The sequence below is a fragment of the Pistacia vera genome, unplaced genomic scaffold (assembly GCF_008641045.1).
Source record: "Pistacia vera cultivar Batoury unplaced genomic scaffold, PisVer_v2 Contig548, whole genome shotgun sequence".
In the NCBI taxonomy this organism is placed as follows: Eukaryota; Viridiplantae; Streptophyta; class Magnoliopsida; order Sapindales; family Anacardiaceae; genus Pistacia; species Pistacia vera.
This window is the reverse complement of record NW_022196388.1, coordinates 436,430-458,418: the sequence shown is the minus strand read 5'-3', so window position 1 is coordinate 458,418 and position 21,989 is coordinate 436,430. Positions and strand designations below refer to the sequence as shown.

Here is a 21,989-nt window from a genome sequence, read left to right as displayed (position 1 = left end):
TTTTAGTAGCAAAAAGTAATTTAGTATAATGCTTTCACATTCAGCGTCTAAAAAATAGTCGTGAAAACCTTTTGGATTTCACATTCAGCGTCTAAAATGATTACAATTAACCACAAAATTTTTGGTCACTAAATTTTTGGTCACCAAAAGATACATTCGGCCACTAATAAAATAGTCACGAAAACCTATTGGATTTTACATTCAGCGTCTAAAATGAATATAATTAATTACTAAATTTTAGTCACGAAAAGATACATTTGACCACTAATAAAATAGACGCGAAAACCGTTTGGATTCTACATTCAGCGTCTAAAAGTATAACAATTGACCACTAAATTTTGGTCACCAAAAGATACATTCGTCGACTAATCAAATAGTTGCGAATACCTTTAACGAAATTACCCTTACACCTTTGGTCTAATTTTTGTGGCATTCGCGACAAATTATTAGACACTAAAAGGTATATTTTGCAACTAATTGATTAGTCGTTATACAATTTTACCAAATTACCCTTGAACTATTAGCGTCTAGCTAGGGGACTATTTTGACAAGCAATTAGCGACTAATTTGCTGGCCGCTAAAAAAAAACTTTCTGCGTCTAAACAACAATTTAGACGCGTTAGGAATCTACGACAGCGATACTGCAACTAACTGGCGACTACGAAATTTAGACGCGAAAAATGGATTAGCGTCTAAATGTTACTTTCTGCGTCTAATTTTGCTTGATGCCAAATGTCAGTTTTCTTGTAGTAAAGGTAGATTTTTGCATCTACATAACATATTGCAAAACATGTTACGTTTGCACACACGATTTTGATAACCATATTCTTCATAACAGGACATTTGTAATTTATTCTCAGTTTTGAAAAAAACTTTAAGTGTAATATGTTACATTAAATCATTTTTTATTTTTGTCTCTTTTCTCTATTTTTAAATTAATTGTGATTGATAGTTATTAAATATAATTATTACTTATTATACCTGTATTGTCTTGTGATATTACATAATAATATTGTGATACTATAGACTTTCTCTTATAATAAACTATATTTACAGTCACTATGGGTGCTTTTGCATTCATAGAAGTTTTTATGTCTTTTCTTTTAAACATACCCAGTTAAATTTATATATAAAAATAAAATCCTTTATAATTGTCATCTCGTTACTTCTCTATTAAACTCGTTTCTTTCTCACATTAATTGCAGTCAAAGTGGCCAAACCAATCAATTCGTCATCAACATGGAATAATTGTTGGGAGATGAATCCTCTAGGTTTTGCCTTTTGTACTTCATCTTTGGGTAACACCCATCGATAATACAATCCTGTATATTCATATAAAATCTCCGAATTCCAACAAATTAATCAACAAAGTTTGTGGAATTTGAATTTTTAATTTGTAAGGGACTATGATGTATACAATTATACTTAAATAATTATACAACGAGAACTATTAGTGTATATATGTTAAAAAGGCTATCCAACATAACTTTGATGTAATTCGCCAAAATTCATAAGTTATGCATGGTGATAATAGGATTCAGGTTCATGATTCATGTAGGAGCAAAATTTGGGTTGAAATTATGTACGCCAAGAAAGTAGGGGTCTGAGCCAATTATAAAGAGAATTAAAAGAGTAAACGACATTTTCCCACCTAAGTAATAGTTTAATGACACTTTCTCACCCACAGAATTTTAAAATACCATTTTACTATCCAAATTTATATTCTGTTTCTGATTTCGGTTGTGACCTCACACCACCACCACTCTTTTCCTGATTATCACTCACCAACACCCCTCAAACCCTACTCTCATTGACCTCGCCAATTGTCAGCAATCTAACGATTAGGGTTTGTGCAACCGGCGCCTCTCCCAAGTCAAATTCTAATTATTCTCAACCACCAAAAGACTCATAGGCCTCTCCTCTTCAGAAGCCCAATAGCCTAGACAAAGTTTGCTCTCTGTTCACCAGCAGAATACAAATTTAGATAATAAAGTGGTATTTTAAAAGTTTGTGTGGAAAAGTATCAATAAGCCATTATTTGGGTGTGAAAAATTTATTAAATCAATTATAAAAGGAGGAAAGCACAAAGAGGGGTCTTATTTGCATCCCATAATTGGAGAAAAGAAATCCCACTATTTAATGATTTTAATCCTTACAACTTTAATTCTACACCAAATTATTAAACTTTTATTCTTTTTTAATATTTTTGACATTCCACTGTTATGTTTTACACCCTAATTCTTATATGTTTATTCAATTCATACCGAAAAATTACTAAAATAACTTGGTTAAAGAAATGGCCTTACACACCCGTTTAAAGAAACTGGCTAAAGCATTTTTTACTTGAAAACTTACTCACAGCTTACAACAACTATTATCACAAGCACAAACTAAAACCGTTGGACCCTTATCTGGTCCAAATACATCCAAAACCTGATTACAGCAATTGGATTGGATTGACCTAGGGTTGAACCAACAGAACAGTGCCGAATCGTTGGTTCAACAATAGGGCCAAAGAACCAATCAACTTCCACCGGCCGTTTTCACTATTTTTTGATGGATTTTGCACCAAAAATCACAGAAAACAACTCCAAACGCCGATTCACACCTTTTTTTGGCCTGATTTCGTCACCCTCACCTTCGTGATATCTGGGTTTTTTCTTCACGCTTCATGACCTTCAGCCTTTCGCAATGCCATCAGCTGTCCACAACGCCAGCATTAGTCCACACCATATCGTCCGCTACTTCTAGCGTAATTCAAGGATTGAAAATCCTTTTTTATCCATCCAAGTACTGTTTCACTAAATTAACAACAGTACATTAAACCAAGGATGCCTCAGTTTACACTAAACTCTGAAACAAGGCACAATTTTTAAATTTTGTTTTTCAACTTTCATCAGCTCCACAAAATGATCAGTCACCACTTGGATCACTTCTTTTTCTAGCATGCCAATTGCTTATTTGGTTATGCAGCAGAACTTCAAACTAAAAAGAACCTCAAGAACATTACTGGGTTTATATCAATGCAACTTCACATTTGCATATTTTAGTATCAAATGAGCAGGAAATTTCAAACTGTAAACCATCATTTTAGTAATATACAAGGCACTCAAAGTGAAGCTAAACAAAATTAAATGAGCCATTGAGCCATGAATTCTAGCACAATCAAGGAGAGTATATAAACAAAGAATGAAAGAAGCAAAGAAAGAGACCTGTGATCCAAGAAATCCAAACCGAATCATAGTTATTAGGGAGTGAAACAAAGATTTGCTGAGGCTGAAAACCTTCAACATTGCTTGGAACATCAGGGAAGTCAGTGACATTTCCACTGAAGCTCTTTCCAAAAGGGGCAGTGACTGGCTTGAAGGGTCGTACAAGTGTTGTAGGAATACCATCGGCATGGACGCAGCTACTTTTTTTTTTTTTTCCCAACCTTTTAGTTTTGCTAATTTTTTATAAATTAAAATCTATTCTATCTTTTCTTTTTATTAAAAACAGGGGTAAATAAAGAAATTAATTGATTTTAGAATATCAGGTAATAGATTAAATAACTTTGACTACTGGTAGGGGGTTGAGAGCAATTTTTGAAACCTGAGTGGTTGCTTAATATTGATATAGTTGAGGGGATCGAGTTAAACTTTCCCTGAACGAAAGTTTGAGTTGTGTTTTAAAAGGTTGGGGATGATGGCATTTTTGACATTTAACTGAAATATTTAGATAGAAAGGTACAGGGTTTGAAAAGTTTCTTAATTACTGAAACCTCCCAAATTTTGATCAATTTTATTAATATCCAGTGTCGTCTCTAGAACATTTGTGACCCTAGGCAGGAGTTATTTTGAGGCCCTCTAATAATATAAGCATATATTAAAAAAATTATTATTATTATTATTATTATTATTATTTTTTTTTGCCTCTTGAGATGAAAAATCACTAAGAGAGGTGAACAGCAATCGGCAGGCTAACAAGGTTAGGTTGGTGGGGGGGTTTTGGAGAGTAGATGTTGGAGAAGTGATAGGTGGTGAAATGGATGATTTCCAATGCCAAGATTGATAAGAAAAGGCCTGAGAAGTCACGACCCAAAAGGTATCGATGGCTGGCGATTAGCAGAGTAAACGGATAAGGTATGATAGGGATTTTGGTGAGAGGGCTGAGGGGAGGAAGATGGTAGTGTCGGGGAAGGCCAACAATGTCAGGTACATGCCAAAAAGGCTGGAAATGGCTGTCGTGTGGTGGAGTTGGGTTGCAAGATTCATCAAAAATTAGTCAAATCGAGGGCTATCAAGGTTGGGAAATGATAAAATGATGATTTCGGTCGATTTTGGTGAGAAAATCGATCGGAACCAAAATTGACCGAAATCAACTCCAAACCACTAGCAGTAGAAGAGGGCTGGAGATGATTTATGTGAATGTCAAATTTTGGGATTGAATTGGGGGTGAGTAATTTGAGATATGTAAATGACTATTTTAGTCTTCCATTGTTAAAAGAGATTCAATGTGTTAATTTAGGGGTATAAATAGAATATATAAAACTAGAGGTACAAACTTGCTAGTTTGTTAAACTTTGGGTGGGTATATATGTAAAAAGTTTATAATAAATTTGGACTTTTATGGCTTTTTTTTGGGGGCCCTTTGACTTAGATAAAAAATTATAAATCATTTTCATTTTTGTAAGATATTAAAAAAAAAAAATTTATACAAAATTTGGGCCCCCATTTTTTTGGGGCCCTAGGCAGGTGCCTCACCTGCCTACCCCTTAAGCCGACCCTATTAATATCCTTTAATAATATCTCTTCCCCTAAACGGCAAGCAAATCCGTTGTATTAAAAGGGGTGTAAATGTAAATCTAAATGATTATATAATATAAAAGTTAAAAGAGATATTAATAATATTAATAGTCATTGAGAGATAAACATGTGTCAAAAGCCATAACACATGAAAAAAGAAAAAAAAAACAGTCAAGTGACAGAAAGGCAAAACCTAAGTCTAACATTTTATATTTGTTTTTTTTTTTTTTTTTTTTTTTTTTTTTTTTTTTTTTTTTTTTTTTTTATAAGGTAACAGAGGCATCCAGGCCCACATTGGAGTCTGCCTAATTTTCATGGCCATGAAACACTCTAAAAATCTAATAAACCAAGGTAATTACACAAATGTAGTAGGTGTTAGGATATAAGAGAAAAAGGGTAAAAATGTCATTCCTTAAAGTAATGGGGTCTTTGTGTAAAAGATCTATATGATGTTGTTTTGTACTTTTAGTTATAATCAGTTGAAGAATGTTCTTCCTCTTCAACTATCTTCGCTCTTTCTCTTAACCTTTGTACTATATAAGCGGATTTGTAAAACTTTTCTAATTCAATGTTAATGAAAATCAGTTTACACACTTCAATTGCGAATTACACACTCCAGATTCTTTGATTATTCTCCATTCTTGACTTGGTATCAGAGCCACGACTAACATCAGATGGCCAAGTGTTAGAGTCATGAAAGTGACTCTATTTTGACGATAAAAAGACCCTATGTGCGATTGAAATGAAATCATATTGAGGCAATTAAGAAATTTATGAATTTATTCACGAAAAATTGCATCCTGACATTTTCTTATAAATTTAACATGTTTGAAATGATTTTGGAAAGGGTATGAGTTGATATTAGGTTCTGGTTTATGGATTAGGGGTGATTTTGTCTCATTTATATTGTTTAGGGGGTAAACTATCATATTTGTAAGGGTTGATTTTGTCACTTTTCAATCGTGTAGGGACCAAAGGGATATTTTCACTTTTTGTATAAAAAGGAAGTGAAGGGTCGCATTCTAGGAGCGCCGCTCACCCCATTCTCCAGTAACCCCTGCCGACGACTCTTCCTCTCCCATTTTCGGCGATCTCCGGTGACGTTTCATCTTCTTTTTGCATTGATCATCACCATCTCGCACTCACCGTCGTGATTCACGTGCTTGCCAGTGACGTTTCATCTTCCAACCATCGTTGGGGCACTTTTCGATGATCTTCAGTGACGATTCACCTTCCCCAGCACTGATCTCCACATTTTCGACCTTCCAACACCCTCCCACGCCCATCTCCATGAAAGACCACCGCAAATTGCCATCTTCCACCGCCGCGCCTCTTCAGCTTCCAGCCGTAATTTCGCTCACTTTTCGGCAACCTTTCATCTCCCCATGACTTGATTTGAATTCCCATCACCTGAGCTTTCCATCAGTACCTTCGGATCCCATTTCCGCCACCATTTATCGAAAAACCCGTCGAAAAACTAACGTATTCGAGCGAGTTGTGACTGTTCATATTCCATGGTGTCCGTTGGTCATTTTTGCTCCTTCTACGCATCATCTCGCTGTCGGTTACTTCCTCTTCTCCATGACCAACTTCGTTTCCACTGCTTCGGCCTCCATTGACACCACCATGAGCAGCTGAGTTCCTGGTTGTCTGTTACGGTGTAGGCGAGATCGAGATTGACTCCATTGCTCTCCTTTTCAACTCTCGACTAATTGGATGAGCCTGATTGTAGGACATTTGGTAGTATTGTGTTTCGAATTATATTTGTTTTCGTTTCATGTTTGATTTCGATACTTTAATATAGTTTGAGCATAATTTGTGATAAATATAGTTGTCCATTGTGATTAAATGTTTTCATAGAACTTACTGAATGATAGACGTTGGTTTGAGATAATTAAATGAAGAATATTGCTTTTGATTACTTCGCATCGATTGTAATTGAGTTGTGTTCAGATTTAATGTCGTTTCTATTGTTGTTGCGCTTATTGTGAAGTTGGTTGACTGGATGATACGTGTTAACAAATTGTATTTGTTAATCGCATACCAGCTAGTGGTATTGTCTTGTAGTGTTTGTCGGCATTCAATGATAGTCTTTAACCAATTGAACTTGAGTGATCGGGTGAGACAGGATAGATTATACCTAGAGTGTCGAAAAGTCATTTCATTGATTTACCTTGCCTTGCAGGTTTAGGGGATCGTAGAGGGTGGAGGAGAATTGTGTGAGTTGGTCTCGTGTCGAACCAAAATCGTAGTGGCAACATTTTTATTATAAAGTCTTCATTAATTTTAATTTCAAGCTTTTATTATTTGCATTTAGTTTGTTTAATTTAATTAATCAAATTGCCAATTTCATTTCCGCTACTCAAATTTGCATTAGGTTGTCAGTCTTCGCTTCCTGTGGATTCGACCCTGCTTATCACTAACTACGGTATTTAGGATTAATTTTGTGACTGTGACGATCGGCTCGACACCAAGACACCTGGTTCCTCATCCATTCCTTTGTCTAACAACATTGAGGAAATGTTACGGGAAGCACTAAAGAGGTCCACTTCAGTAATTGCCTCGAGTCTTCAGGTAATAAATCCTAAGCTCACTCATGATAATTACAGATTTTGGAGTTCACATGTGTTATTTGCAGTAGGCTCTCACGAGCTGGAAGACCACCTCTTAGGTAAAATTCCTTGTCCTCCTCCTTTAGTGTTATCTGAATTGAATGGTGATGATGACCCGAGTCAATTGGGTGAAGGAGCCAGAGCTAAGTCTAAATCTATTAAGGACAAGATAAATCCTAATTACATCATGTGGAAAAAAACTGACAATTCTTAGTCAGCGGGCTATTATATTCTATTTCCGAAGATATGTTCAGAATAGTACCAAAATGTAGGTTTTCTACTGAGATCTAGAAAATATTGGAACATGAATTTGTTACTGATTCTAAAGCTCGTGCTGTACATCCCGAAAACTTATTGCACACCACTCAAAAGTGTAATATGAGCATTGGAGAATATGTTAAGAAAATGAAGGACATTAGTGAGAGTTTGTCTGTAAGTGGTATATTGATTACTGATGAGGACTTGTTGCAATACATCCTGGATGGACTAGGTCCAAAATTTGATCCAATTGTTGTTACTCTTACATATAGACTTGAATAAAAAATTGATTCAGTAACACTTCAAGAAGCTTAGTTCTTGCTTTAGAAGTATGAAATTAGATTGGATAGATTTAACTCAATTGACCTCTATAATAGCTCAGGTCATATAGCCATTTCTAGTAGTGCAGTGAATATAGGAGAATCAGTTACTCCTAACTCTCATAAAAATTAGAATGCAGAAAAAATGTTTACTTTGTCACCAGAAAATACCAACATCATCCCTTTCTTGAACTCACTCGGAAATCCACATCCTCAACAGCTCTACAACCTATCCTCAAACACTTACCTAGCCAACTCAAACACATATCCTTTTCCTCACAATAGTGATCAATCTTTTGGAGCTAGACCTACTGGTTTCATACCATATGGCAGAGGTAGAGGTAAAGGAAGAGGCAGCAATAGAAATCAGTTAATCTGCCAAGTCTGTAACAAAGCTGGCCATTCTGCCATACAGTGTTATTATAGTTTAACTCTGCATATAATGGGTTTCAACAATACTCTGGACCTTCATAGTGCTAGCATGCTACTAGACCATCACATTTTGTTCCAAATTCTGATCCTTATTTCCAACAGTATCACAACTCAATTACTGGACAACATTCCTCAAGCCCTGGTCCAAGACGACCCAATCAGTTTGGTAACTATGGAGCACCTAGTATGTCTAGTTCTATTCAAGATTCAAATAATATGCTACAAAGTGTGTCGCAAAATGTGCCTGCACCTACCACTGTTTTTAGATCACCTAAACATCAATTTGTAAGCACCAACCAAGCTTTTGTAGCATTGTTGCAACTCTGGAGCATACGCCACCCAGTTCACACCTACTGATGATATGGATTCTAGAGCTACAGATCATGTAGCTGCAAACCTGAACCACTTGCAAGTTAGTAAGGACTATGCTGGTGGAAGCCAACTTCAAGTGGGCAATGGTGAGTTTCTTAACATTTCTCACACTGATCACACATTTTTACCTATTAATCTTCATTCCAAATACTTGCACCTCAAAAATATTTTGTGTGTACCTAACATCACTAAAAACCTACTTAATATCTCTAAGTTTACCAAGGTCAATAATGTAATTGTAGAATTTAATGTGGATTATTGTGTTGTTAATGATCAAATAACCAGGGAAGTGTTACTACAAGGGATCTTAAGGATGGCTTCTACCAACTGAAAATCCCACATCCAATTTCCAATTCAAGTCATGTTCATCCTGCATAATCTACACTAAACACTTCAATAAAGTCACATTACAATCCACATGTTAATTGTTTCAATAAAAACTTTGGGTCTTGCTATAGCTCAAACATAGCTACTATTCCTTGTGTTTCCATTTTAGAGTCTGTAGTTTCTATTTCAGAGTCTGCAATTTCTGATTCTTGTACTGCTCGTTTAAACTCTGTTGATTCCGTTCTTCAAGAAAACGCTTGTAATAATGTCTCATGTTCTATTTCATGTACTTATGAGAATATTTATAAAACAGATTTGCCTGCTTTATCTATCTCTAAAGATATAACATGCAGAAGTAACAATGAAAGAAACCATGAGACTTTGCATAATCTGTCTAGTGCCCATACTTCATGTTTAACAACTAGCAAAACTAGTGCAAAATTTTTGACTTGGCATAGACGATTAGGTCATCCTCATCTTACTGTGATGCATAAAAATTGCGTCCTCTCTTCCCAAACAGCAACACATTTCATTTCTCCAAAACAATATTGATTAGGTTTCTATTTTTTGTGAAGCTTGTCAGTTAGGTAAACTTCACAATGCCACTTTTCCTGCTTCCCATTCCCAATCCTTAGCACATTTGGAACTTATACATAGTGATGTGTGGGGACTTGGACCCTTAGCTTCCTATAAAGGTTTTAGGTACTATATGCAATTCCTTGATGATTATAGTAGATATACTTGGATGTTTCCACTTAGAACTAAGGTAGAAGTCAAATCCATCTTTATTAAATTCCATCATCTAGCTGAAAGGCAATTTGGCACAAAACTAAAGTGTCTTCAAACTGACCAAGGTGGAGAGTTTACAGCTCTCCATAGTTGCCTTATAGTTCTTAGCATCCAATATAGGCACTCTTGCTCACACATTCACCAAAAAAATGAGAGAAGTGAGAGAAAGCATAGGCATATAGTAGAAACTAGATTAACCTTACTAGCACATGCATCAATGCCACTGCATTTTTAATGGTTATCTTTTGAGACAACGGTTTACTTTATTAATAGAATGCCTACACCTGTTCTTGATGATTGTACTCCCTATTAGAAGTTGTTTAAGACTGTACCTGTTTATGAAAATCTGAAAGTTTTCGATTATGCATGTTATTCTTACCTTAGAGTCTTTAATCAACATAAATTCAGCTTCCACTCTACAAAATGTGTATTTGTAGAATACAGTCTAATTCACAAAGGCTATAAGTGCTTAAAACTAGATGGGAAAATAATCATTTCACCTAGTGTCAAATTCAATGAACTTGATTTTCCTTTTGCTACTAGTTTTGGTTTAAACACTACCTCTAAATCTCATACTGATATTTGTTCATCGAGTTGTTCATTTGACTGCACATTGCATACATCTTCCTTTCCATTCACTACTATTCAAACTACTAAGCCTGCCTCTAAATCTCATATTGATATTTGTTCATCGAGTTGTTCATTTGACTGCACATTGCATAAATCTTCCTTTCTATTCACTACTGTTCAAACTACTAAGCCTTCACCACCAATTCAAAGACCTTTTTCTCCTGTCATTGAACCACAATTGGTATCTCAAGATCAACTTGTAGTAACTAGCTCTCCAAGTCAGTTGGCCAAGCATCCAATAATCAACTCGAGTTCTCCAATTTCATATTATTCCTTTCCAAGTTAACCAATCATACCCTCAACAATTGATACTATCCTTTCAAACACACAATCAACCTCTTTACCAAACTATCACCTCTCAACTACACCTCTTAACAATCTGCCCTCACAACAACTAACCACCACTTCAGTTTCTGATGTTAACCTTCCAAACACTTTATCTACAACCATCTCTCCTATATTACAATCACCTTCCTCACCAAAATGTCACTCCTCAATTTCAACTCTTCCTATTATCCAATCATCACAATCTCTCCCTATTTGCTTACATGAAATTGATCTAACACTATCAAAGTTCTCATCTAACCCTCAATGCAGCACCTCAGTTCTATAATAACCATCTACCTTAAACACATATCCAATGGTAACTAGATCCAAATCAACAGCTTTTCATCCTTCAAACCACACTGTACGTCCTTATTAGCACTGAAGTTTGCTCACGTGTACCAGAACCATGCACTGTATTTGAGGGCCTTCAAAGTCCTGAATGGAAAGAAGCAATGTAGCATAAGTTTGATGCTTTAATAAGAAATCAAACCCGGACTCTTGTTCCTTCACCTTTAGACAAGAATATAGTTGGCAATAAGTGGGTATTTAGGACTAAGTTCAATGCTGATGCACCCTTACAAAAGTACAAAGCTAGGTTGGTGGCAAAGGGTTTCAGCAAACCCTTAGGTTGGATTACTTTGAAACATTCAGCCCTATAGTCAAGCCTTCTACTATAAGGATAATCCTTACTTTAGCTATTACACATGGCTGAGACATTCAGCAAGTGGATGTGAATAATGCCTTTTTAAATGGCACACTTGAGGAAGAAGTTTACATGAAATAGCCCACTGATTTTGAAGATAGTCACAATCCTACTTATGTTTGCAAGTTAAACAAAGCTTTATATGGCCTTAAACAAGCTCCAAGAGCTTGGTTTGATAAACTAAAGGCAGCTCTTCATAGCAAGGGTTTTCAGAATTCTATTTCTGACACAAGTTTGTTTGTTCTGGATTCTCATTTGACCTATGTATTTGTGTATGTTGACGATATTTTAATCATAGGTTCAAATGACACCTTCATTACTCAACTGATGAAGGATTTAAATGATGAGTTTGCTCTAAAAACCCTTGGTTCTTTGCATTACTTTTTGGGATTGGACGCAACTAAATCTGCCAATGGTATACACCTAAAACAAAGCAAATATGCATCTTATTTGCTTTCCAAAAATAAGATGTTAGAATGCCACACTTGTTCCACACCTATGACAGTAGGTATCAAGTTGTGTTCAAATGATAGTGCACCCTTTGCTAATCCTAGTCTCTATAGAAGTACAATAGGAGCATTGCAGTATTTGACGGTTACTAGACTAACATTAGTTTTCCAGTAAACAAATTGAGTCAGTTCTTGCAAGCTCCTACAAAGTTACTATGGCAAGGATGCAAAAGAATATTGAGATACACAAAAGGTACCTTAGATTGTGGTTTATGTTTCAAACTAGCAAGCACATTACATGTGGAGTGCTATGCTGATTGCTAACTGGGGCAGCAACCTAAAAGACATAAGATCAACTAGTGGCTACTGTGTCTTCATGGGACCTAACTTAATCCAGTGGAGCTTAAGGAAACAGAAGGTTGTATAACTATCTTCTATAGAAGCAGAGTATAGAGCCTTGGCTCATACTGCAACCGAGATTGCTTGGTTTCAAAGCATGCTTACTGAGTTAGGTTTGTCAGTCTTACTCACTCTTGTCATTTGGTGTGATGATGTGAGTGCAGCTGCTTTGGCTACCAATCCAGTGTTTCATGCTAAGACAAAGCATATTGAGATAGATGCTCACTACATTAGGGAGCAAGTGTTAGCGAAAAAATTACTCATCCAATATGTCCCTTCCAAGCTTCAAATAATAGATGTGTTGACAAAAGCACTCTCAGTAGCTCAATTTACTGAACTAAGAAGCAAGTTATGTGTTGCAAGTAAAGAGGTATTCTGTCATTCTCTTAATTCAGAGCCTAGAATTGATGCAGAGTTCAATGTTGCAGAATTAATCAGTTTAAGTGCAATATCGTAAAATTTAATGTTGCAGAATTTGACAGATTTGGAGACCTGTACAGATTAAGTAGTACTGAATTGATGTAGAGTTCAACATTGTAGAATTGATCAGTTTAAGTACTGATTTCTGAAAATGTTGTAGAATTGATCAGTTTAAGTGCGATATTGTAAAATTTAATGTTGCAGAATTTGATAGATTTGGAGACCTATACAGATTAAGTAGTACTGAATTGATGCAGAGTTCAATGTTGCAGAATTGATCAGTTTAAGTGCAATATTGTAAAATTTAATGTTGCAGAATTTGATAGATTTGGAGACCTTTACAGATTAAGTAGTACTGAATTGATGCAGAGTTCAATGTTGTAAAATTGATCAGTTTAAGTATTGAATTTATGAATGGTTGACAGATTTGTAGACCTGTACAGATTAAGTGCTGAATTTACTGTTTTGTAATGGTGCTGAATGAAGAAGTTTTTGATGTGCAAAGTAGTTGTATTGTGGCTGTATTGTGAAGAAATTGGTCTTATTGTAATGTCTGTGCTGAATGAGGAAGTTTGTGATGTGCAAAGTTGTTGTATTGTGGCCGTATTGTGAAGAAATTTGTCTTAGTACTGGATTTGCAGACCTTTACAGATTAAGTGCAGATTAAATTGGTTTTAGCACTGGATTTGGAGACCTTTATAAATTAAGTGCAGATTAAGTACTGAATTTGCTATTTTGTCATGTTTGTGCTGATTTTGCTGCATCATGAAGAAGTTTTTGATGTGCAAAATCTGCTGTATTGTGATAAAGTTGGTCTTAGTGCTAAATTGTTGTATTGCAAAGGAACTTGGGCTAAACTGCTATCGGTTAAACTGGTGTACAAAGTTCAGTCGTTAGTTGTTTTGCCAAATTGATTTAATATGCAAAATGCTATAGAGAACTGTTAAACTGGTTTGCAAAGTTAAGTTGTTTGTTGTTTTGCAAAATCAAATTGTTGTGGAAATAGAGTTACTATGCAGAAGTGTTAATTGAATTGCTGAAGAATTGAACGGCTGTGCAGAATTCATTAGCTGTGCAGAAGAAGTTGCAAAAAAAGCAAATGAAAGAATGTTTCAGTAGTAATGAAATTGGCAGTTTGAAAACCAGGTCCAGTTTAAGGCAGGGCCGTCTCAAGAACATTTGTGGCCCTAGGCAAGAGTTGCTTTAGGGGCCTTCTAATAATATAAGTATATATTAAAAAATTATTTCAAATTTATTTTTCTTACCTTTTGAGATGCAAAATCACTAACTAAATTTTTATATTCAAGTTTAGAAACCAAATTTTTTTCAATTGATAATATAGCTAAATTACCTAATCTTTCTTGTGACATAGTTGAACGCATATTTTTAGATTGTAAATATTTACTAACCACATTAACAGCAAATAACATTTCATACCAAATATTCATGCCTAATAGAAATTCAAAATTTTCAATCTCATACGTTACTAAAGAAATAGCTTCACTTTTTGTTTTAGGATCTTCACTGGTTTCTGCTAATTGATATAAAGCATCTCTTATTTGTAGAGCTTGAAATTTTATTGCTTTAACACTTTCAACACGACTTTCCCAACGTGTTTGTGATAATGGCTTAAGTGTCAAATTAGAAATATGATCTTGCAAAATTTTCCATCGTTTTGTAGAAGAAGAGAATAATGAGTATATACGTTGTGTCACTCCAAAAAATGTAATAATATTAGCACATGAATTAGCCATATCACAAAGAACTAAATTAAGACTATGACAACCACATGGTGTATAAAATGCTCTAGAATTTATATCTAATAATCTTTTTTGCACACCTTGATGTTTACCTTTCATATTAGACCCATTATCATAACCTTGTCCTCTCACATTATTTACATCAAGTTCAAGATTTTTTAATATACTTGTGAGAACATTAAAAATGCCTTGACCAGAAGTATCATCCACTTTTATAAAATCTATAAAATACTCTTCTATTTTTATTGGACTTATTGAAATATCTACACATCTTAATATAAGTGACATTTGTTCTTGATGACTTGTATCTGGGGTACAATCAAGTATAACTGAAAAATATTTTGATTCTTTGATTTTTTTAATAATGGTATTTCTTATTTCTAATGCTAAAATATTTATCAACTCATTTTGTATATTATGACCAAGATAATGAGTATGAATTTCTCCATTTTGAATACGTCTAAGGTGTTCTTGCATTATTGGATCAAACTCAGCAATCATTTCAATTAAACTCAAAAAATTTCCATTATTTTCTTGATAAATCTTCTCATTTGTACCACGAAATGCCAAATTATTTTTTGAAAGATTTTTTACAACCGCTATAATTCTTAATAGTACATTCTTCCAATGCTCTTTCTCTTTATTTATTTTCTCTTGTAAATATTTATCAATTGTTTTGTTTTTAAGCAATCTCATCTCAACATCAACCCAAATGTTCATATTTATAGCATGTTCATTGCTTGTTTCGTGACTTTTAAGCTTGGCACTAAGATTTTTCCAATCTCCACACCCTTCATTTGCTAATTGAATTGTATTTGCTTTTAAACTAAATAATTTACAACAAAAACAAAATACTTTATTTAATTCTTTTGAATATATTAGCCATTTTCTATCATGTTTTTCTCCATTTGGTAATTTTCGAATGTAATGAATTGTAGAAAAGCTTCTAGAATTTTCATCTCTTGGAAAATCTAAAACTTGTCTAATTGGACCTTTTTCAACTAATAAATCACATAAATTTGTGTCTAAATTATTCCAGTATACCGGGTCATAAATATTTTTAATAGTTGTTTCATCTTCATCATTAATATTTTCATTTTTTACGAATGGAATTTCTTCTTCTAAATTTTTATGAGACTCTTCACTAGTATTTGATGAATTTGAATTGTTATCTTTAAGAATTTCTTCACAATTTTCAATTGATTTTTTATTTAAATCTTCATTTGGTTTTTCTAGCATTTGGTGTTTTGTATTAATAACAAATTTATCAAGTGCACCTTTTTAGGATTGAATTAGTTCTTCTATTCTTTTTTTTTCTTACGTTTTTCAAATCCAGATTCACACTTCCTAGTAGACATCTATATTCAAAGAATAAATAATTTAGAGCTCTTAATATTATTTTGCTAAAATAAAAATAATAATAAAAATTAAGAAGGAATTTTAGCACCTAATTTATGCTCCTGATTTTGCTTTTTGCTGTGCTAATACTCAAAAATCTTATATTATTACCTTGCATAAAAATAACAATGTAAATCACTTGTTCAAATATAAAGTAAAATCAGTTAACAATGCTAAGATGAGAAAGGAGAGACAATAGATGAGAAAGGAGAGACGAGAGTAAACTGAGGTAGAATAATAAGAGTAAAAGATTAGAAAACTGAAATGAGGTTTATATAAGAGATGGTGATTTGGAGGAGAGAGGAGATATGATTTGACATTTGAGAGTTGGAGAGTTGCGTGAAAGTGTTTCAATTTGCAACGGAAAAGTTAGCTGCCATTTATGTTTTAAGTTTAAGAGATAGGCATGGTTGATTGGATGGGAGAATAGATGGAAATTGAGAAATTATAAATATATTAAAAAACTCTTAAAAAAATTATTTTGGGTAGAGGCAGAGGTAGGCATATGCGAGTAAATGCTAAATGGTGGGATTGATGAAAAAAAATAAAATTATAAATATATTAAAAAGTATTTTAAAATATAATTTTGGGGCCCCCTTTTTAACACCCTTTTTTGGGGGCCCTAGGCAGGTGCCTAGGGGTTAAGTCGGGCCTGGTTTAAGGGAGAATGTTAGGATATAAGAGGAAAAAAGTCAGAATGTCATTCCTTAAAGTAATGGGGTCTTTGTGTAAAAGACCTATTCGATGTCGTTTTGTACTTTTAGTTATAATCAGTTGAAGAATGTTCTTCCTCTAAAACTGTCTTAGCTCTCTCTCTTAACCACTGTACTAGGGATTTGTAAAACATTTCTAATTCAATGTTAAGAAAATCAGTTTACACACTTCAATTGTGAATTACACACTCCAGATTCTTCGATTATTCTCCAAACTTGACTGTAGGTATCCTATACATTAAACCATTATTTTGAAACCATATCATAATAGTCAATATCATAAAAGATAACGAATAAGGGTATAATAAGCTTTTGCATATCATAACTCATTTTTTTTTGGGTTAAGTGTCATATTTTTGTTTTTTTTTTTGAAACTTGTGCATCTTTTTTATTCGTTTTATAAACATGTGTCCTCATTTTGATTTTGTCCCTATATGATGATTGACTGAAATTAATATTTTCCCTATAAATTACCACATTTATTAAAATACTAAATGTAGCATTACTATAAAATGTCACGTTGGATAAAGTCTATGCTATTATTACCCGAAACTTTATAACAATGAGTATTCTTATAAGAGTAAAGTATACATACCTAGAATAGAAGACTTTTTTTATTAATAAATAGAACACATTAGAGGAATCAATGCTTAAACAAGTAAAATATTTAACTAATTGGCATTAAAATCAACCAAAAATAGAAAGAGCAATTTAATACAAGAAGGTTGTATATAAATAACGGACAGTTTATTTCTAATTTCACAAATTAATCAAACATTTGATTAAACGTTGCAAATAAAATGTAAAAGATTATAACTAAATGCTCCTTCGATGCTGTACGTTTTCCTCTGTCTTCTCTATCACTATGCCTTGTTCTTTGTGTCTCTATGCCTGAGCATCATCAAAGCCAAATTAAAAATCAAAACAAATTAATTAATTTTTTTGTCCATCTATTCTTTATGCAATGGAATTACATAATTGCTTCTGAGATTTGAGCTAATCTAACCCAAGGCCCATTTGTTTTTGAAACTAACAGTTTGGTTAAAAAAAAAAAAAAAAAAAAAAAAAAAAAAAAAAAAAAAAAGAGACATTATTATTACTTTTTTTAGAATCCAGAACCCTCGGAACTTGTTCCTTTTTTTTTTTCTTTTTCTATTCATATTATAGAACTATTATAAGGAAACATTTTACAAATTAGTGACAATATAATGTGAAATTATCTACCTTTACAAACTTAGGTGATGCAAACATTGCATTTTTTCGTACTCTCAATTGTTAATCGGCAATCAGGTACATTCATATGATTAATATAACATAATGCAAGATAATTACTGCAACATGTAAGGCTTTCTTGTTGAATATATGGGGTTATGTATACATTACTGATTTTTTTGGTTCAGGGGTATAGCTAACTAGTTTCATAGAAGTTGGAAATGCAATGAATCTAAAGCTTGTTTGTTTACCTGGTTCAACTGGGCACCTCTCAGGTTGTCTCACTATATAAATTATATCTCCAGCACTGTATACAAATCCTGATTCCGATGCCATGTCACAAAGCATGAGTCTCATTTTCACCTGCAACCCACGTAACGCCATTACTATTCAGAAAATTCAATGTTATATGAGACTATTTAACTGAAACTTCTATTTAGTATTTTGGAAGTCTAATACAAGATATCACGTACTAGCAAGTTGTAATGTTGAATGATGGAAATAAACTTAGAATGTTATTGATTTCAAAGCTTGCTGCTTGTATTCACCTTCGAAAGAAACTTTTCATTCTTAAGAATTGTTAAAGAATCATGATGTCTAAACCCTTTTGTTACTTACGGAGCAAGGCATTGAGTAACTAACATATATTCCTAAGTTAATTCACCAAGCAGTAGGAGAAATTAATCTGGAATTTGGAAATATTGAGTTTGTGTATTATGTGCGTGTGAAGCAAAGAGAGAGAGTGAGATAGACCTCTAGAATACCATGACCAAAGCTACTTCGCGATAAGCACTATAATCAGGTGCCGGTCCCAGCAAAATTTACCCGCCGCTGGCCCTGATGTAAAATTGAATGCACAGAAGCCACCCAATATTTTTCTGTAGTGCTTGATGGTTTCGGACAGTTTCCATCTCATCAGCATATGTAATCGCCATTCTTTCTCGATTGCCACCACCACCTACTATTATATATACAGGACCACAAGGGTCCAAAGTGTAGTTATATACCGGTTTGATCTCTCATAGGCATGAACCTGTTAAATGTGTCCAAAATCCCTTCAGTATGCAAAAAATTTGTTGAAATTAAACAGAAAAGGACGAGGTATGCATTACACTTACTGTCCATTAAAGACTATGTCAACACTATACTGGTATAGTAATTCTTCCATTGCTACTCGCATACATTCGGTTCTCTGTAATGCGCGGTGTAGGTGCTATACCAAGGAGGGTGCCACGTTGCCCACCATGGAGGCACTTCTCTATAAACCTTAGCCAGGTCTTTCAACCACTTGTATGTTTCCCCTGTAGTAGAGAAACTAGAACAGGATCATTAGCCATAAATATGTACTGGATATGGAATACAGAAAGAGAAGGGACAGGTTCACCTGATTTGTCATAGGAAATGTAAGCACCAAGCATGATAAAATGTATCCCGCCTGCATTGAAAGAATAATAGAATGTCGATGGGGATCCGCTCTCTTTGTAAGGGAATGCAAATCGAGAACTGTAAGCAACAAAAGTCTTATTTTCAGCCTGCTCTTCATACTCATGGTTCCCTTCTACAACCATTATTGGAACTTTAGACAATAGAGGCTGCATAAATCTGTTAACAAACCAAAATTCTCAGAAATTGGCAGAAGCAGTCTCTTAAACTTTTTATGACATTGCTTTCATAAGTTTCCGAATTCAAGAAGTGAAAAAAATCAAAGAATACCAATGCGAAGTTTTACCTTCCCCAATAATCCCAACGAGGTTGATAGGTTTCTTGAAGGGGAGATTGCGGAAATGAGCAAGAATAACAATTAGCCCCAGTTCCATTAGTAAGATACATGTTTGCATAACTTACATCACCAACTAAGAGAATAAGATCAGGATGGTTGCTTATCATGTGGCTGACTGTTGAAGTTGTATTGTAAGTGAGCCCCGGGTCCCCAACAATTGCAATTCTACTTGGGTAACTTCTGTGATTGGAATCAGGCATTGTTCTAAAGTAATAGATATCACTCATTGCTGGTATTGAAGGATCTCCACATTGATAATAATACAAGGTGTTTGGTTTCAACCCTGCCCAAACCACATAATGAACATGTGAATTACCTCTCAAATTTCGTAAATAAAATGTATAATGAATATCTTTCGGTCTATAAGATTCTATATAAAATAAGGGAAGACTCAATTTTGGAGCATATGTGTATTTAAAGAAAAAGACAGAATAAATCAATTCGGTATAACATTAGAAAGAGTAGTCATTTCTCAGTTATAATTGAAGCTATACCTCTGAGACGAACATGGTGTATGATTCCAGAAGTGTAGTTTTTAAGGCCTTTAAAAGGATAAAGTTGACTGTAAACTTGGGAATACCCTGTTGTCTGATGAATCAATGGAAATCTTAGTGTTCCATATTGAACAAAGCTTGCCACAGATTTTGGATCTAATGGTTGTATGTTGTCACCAATTTGGAAATCCCCTGAAAATTCAATTCGAGCTTTATCAGTTAATTAGATTCCAAAGGACAAGTGACCATAATACAATAGCCTACAATAAGATAAAGATGCAATGGTCATCTGTATGAATAAATCAATTTATGCATTAACCATTCCTTCTAGTATATTCCTTCACCAAGGGGATCATTCCATTGTTATCTAATGTCCTGGTACGTAGAACCTTCTCATAAAATTAGAAAAAGAAATTAAAAAAAATTAAAAAGAAGAGGACATTTTTTATTGATCAGATAACCTCTCATTTTTACAATAATTAGTAATCATTTTGGTTCCTTAATCACAATTTATTCCTATTTTCTGTTCTAAGTGCGAGAGTACTTATTGAGTGATTGATTCATACTTTCCTTAAGTATTCTGCAGAGATTTATTATCTGTTATATGCAAATTAAATATTCTCTCCATGTTTATTTCTGTATTTATGCATACAGAATAACTTTACGACCCCATTTAAAAGTAAATCTCTCTAGACTATCTTAATTTGCTAAAACACAGAATTATAAAATAAAATAGAAAAAAAAACAAAAAAACAAAAAAAACCTTAATTTACGGCAATACTAGAAATGTCGATGGTCCAAATAAATTAAATTAAAAAGTAAATATATATGGATTATTTTTCTCTTTAAAAAAGAAAACCTTTATTAAATTTGTGAAAAATTTTTTTTTGGGAAAATATGAACATCATGAAAGCTCATATCCTCAAAACACATTACTTGCAAGGGAGGCCGCTACACTCATTTTGTAAGGCGAGATTACATTAGAATTTAGAAATGAAAACAAAAAATCTATCGCCTGTCGTCGAAATTGAATAAGTGCATACCATCATTTTCTCTGTTGACTCTTAAAAACACAAATGATTCCTTTTTGCAATTCTATGAAGAACATTATCGGTTTTATATATACCGGAAAAGTCAAGCTAACAACTTAATCTTATCTTCTTGCAAGTTGCAACCATATTTGCCATCAAATTATCTTATCTTCTTGATCTATACAATGAACATGAAATGAAATAAAAGCTAGCAATAAAGAAAAATCAACTGATGAAAAGAAGGAGACCTGTGATCCAAGATATCCAAACGGAGTCATAGGTTGAAGAGAGAGAGACGGAGATTTGTTCAGGCTCAAACCCCTGGACTGTTCTCTGAACACGAGGGTCGGTGTGAGGCAAGTCAATGGCGTTTCCTCGGTAACTCTTGTCGAGAGGTTTCGTAAAAGGCTTGAAAGGTCCGTCAAGAGTGGTGGGAATATGAATATCATCTCTACTACAACACGCTAATCTCGATACAAGTAAATCAACAATACTACACGCTATTCTTAATACAAATAAAACAACAAGTGCAGCTACAAGCATTGAGACACTTTTTGCCATTTGTTATTTTCATGCAAGCACAGGAGCTTGCATATACAGAATGTGTTGTGAGAAATTACAAATGAACGATTGAAGAGTGGCTTTTAGGCTATAAATATATGCAATTCTTAGTCGACGTTTGATTAAATGCAAGTTTTTTTACAAATTTTAAATTACCAGATAAGTTTATGTTTCAATTTTTGTGAAAATTAATTAAAAAAAAATTGCGTTTTAAAAGT

The 21,989-nt window shown here is 33.9% G+C and overlaps 1 pseudogene; it reads right to left on the bottom strand.

Moving 5' to 3' along the window:
• Positions 1–17,459: 17,459 nt before the first annotated feature.
• On the bottom strand, positions 17,460–21,771 carry LOC116107785 (annotated as a pseudogene).
• Between the last annotated feature and the right edge of the window lie 218 nt (positions 21,772–21,989).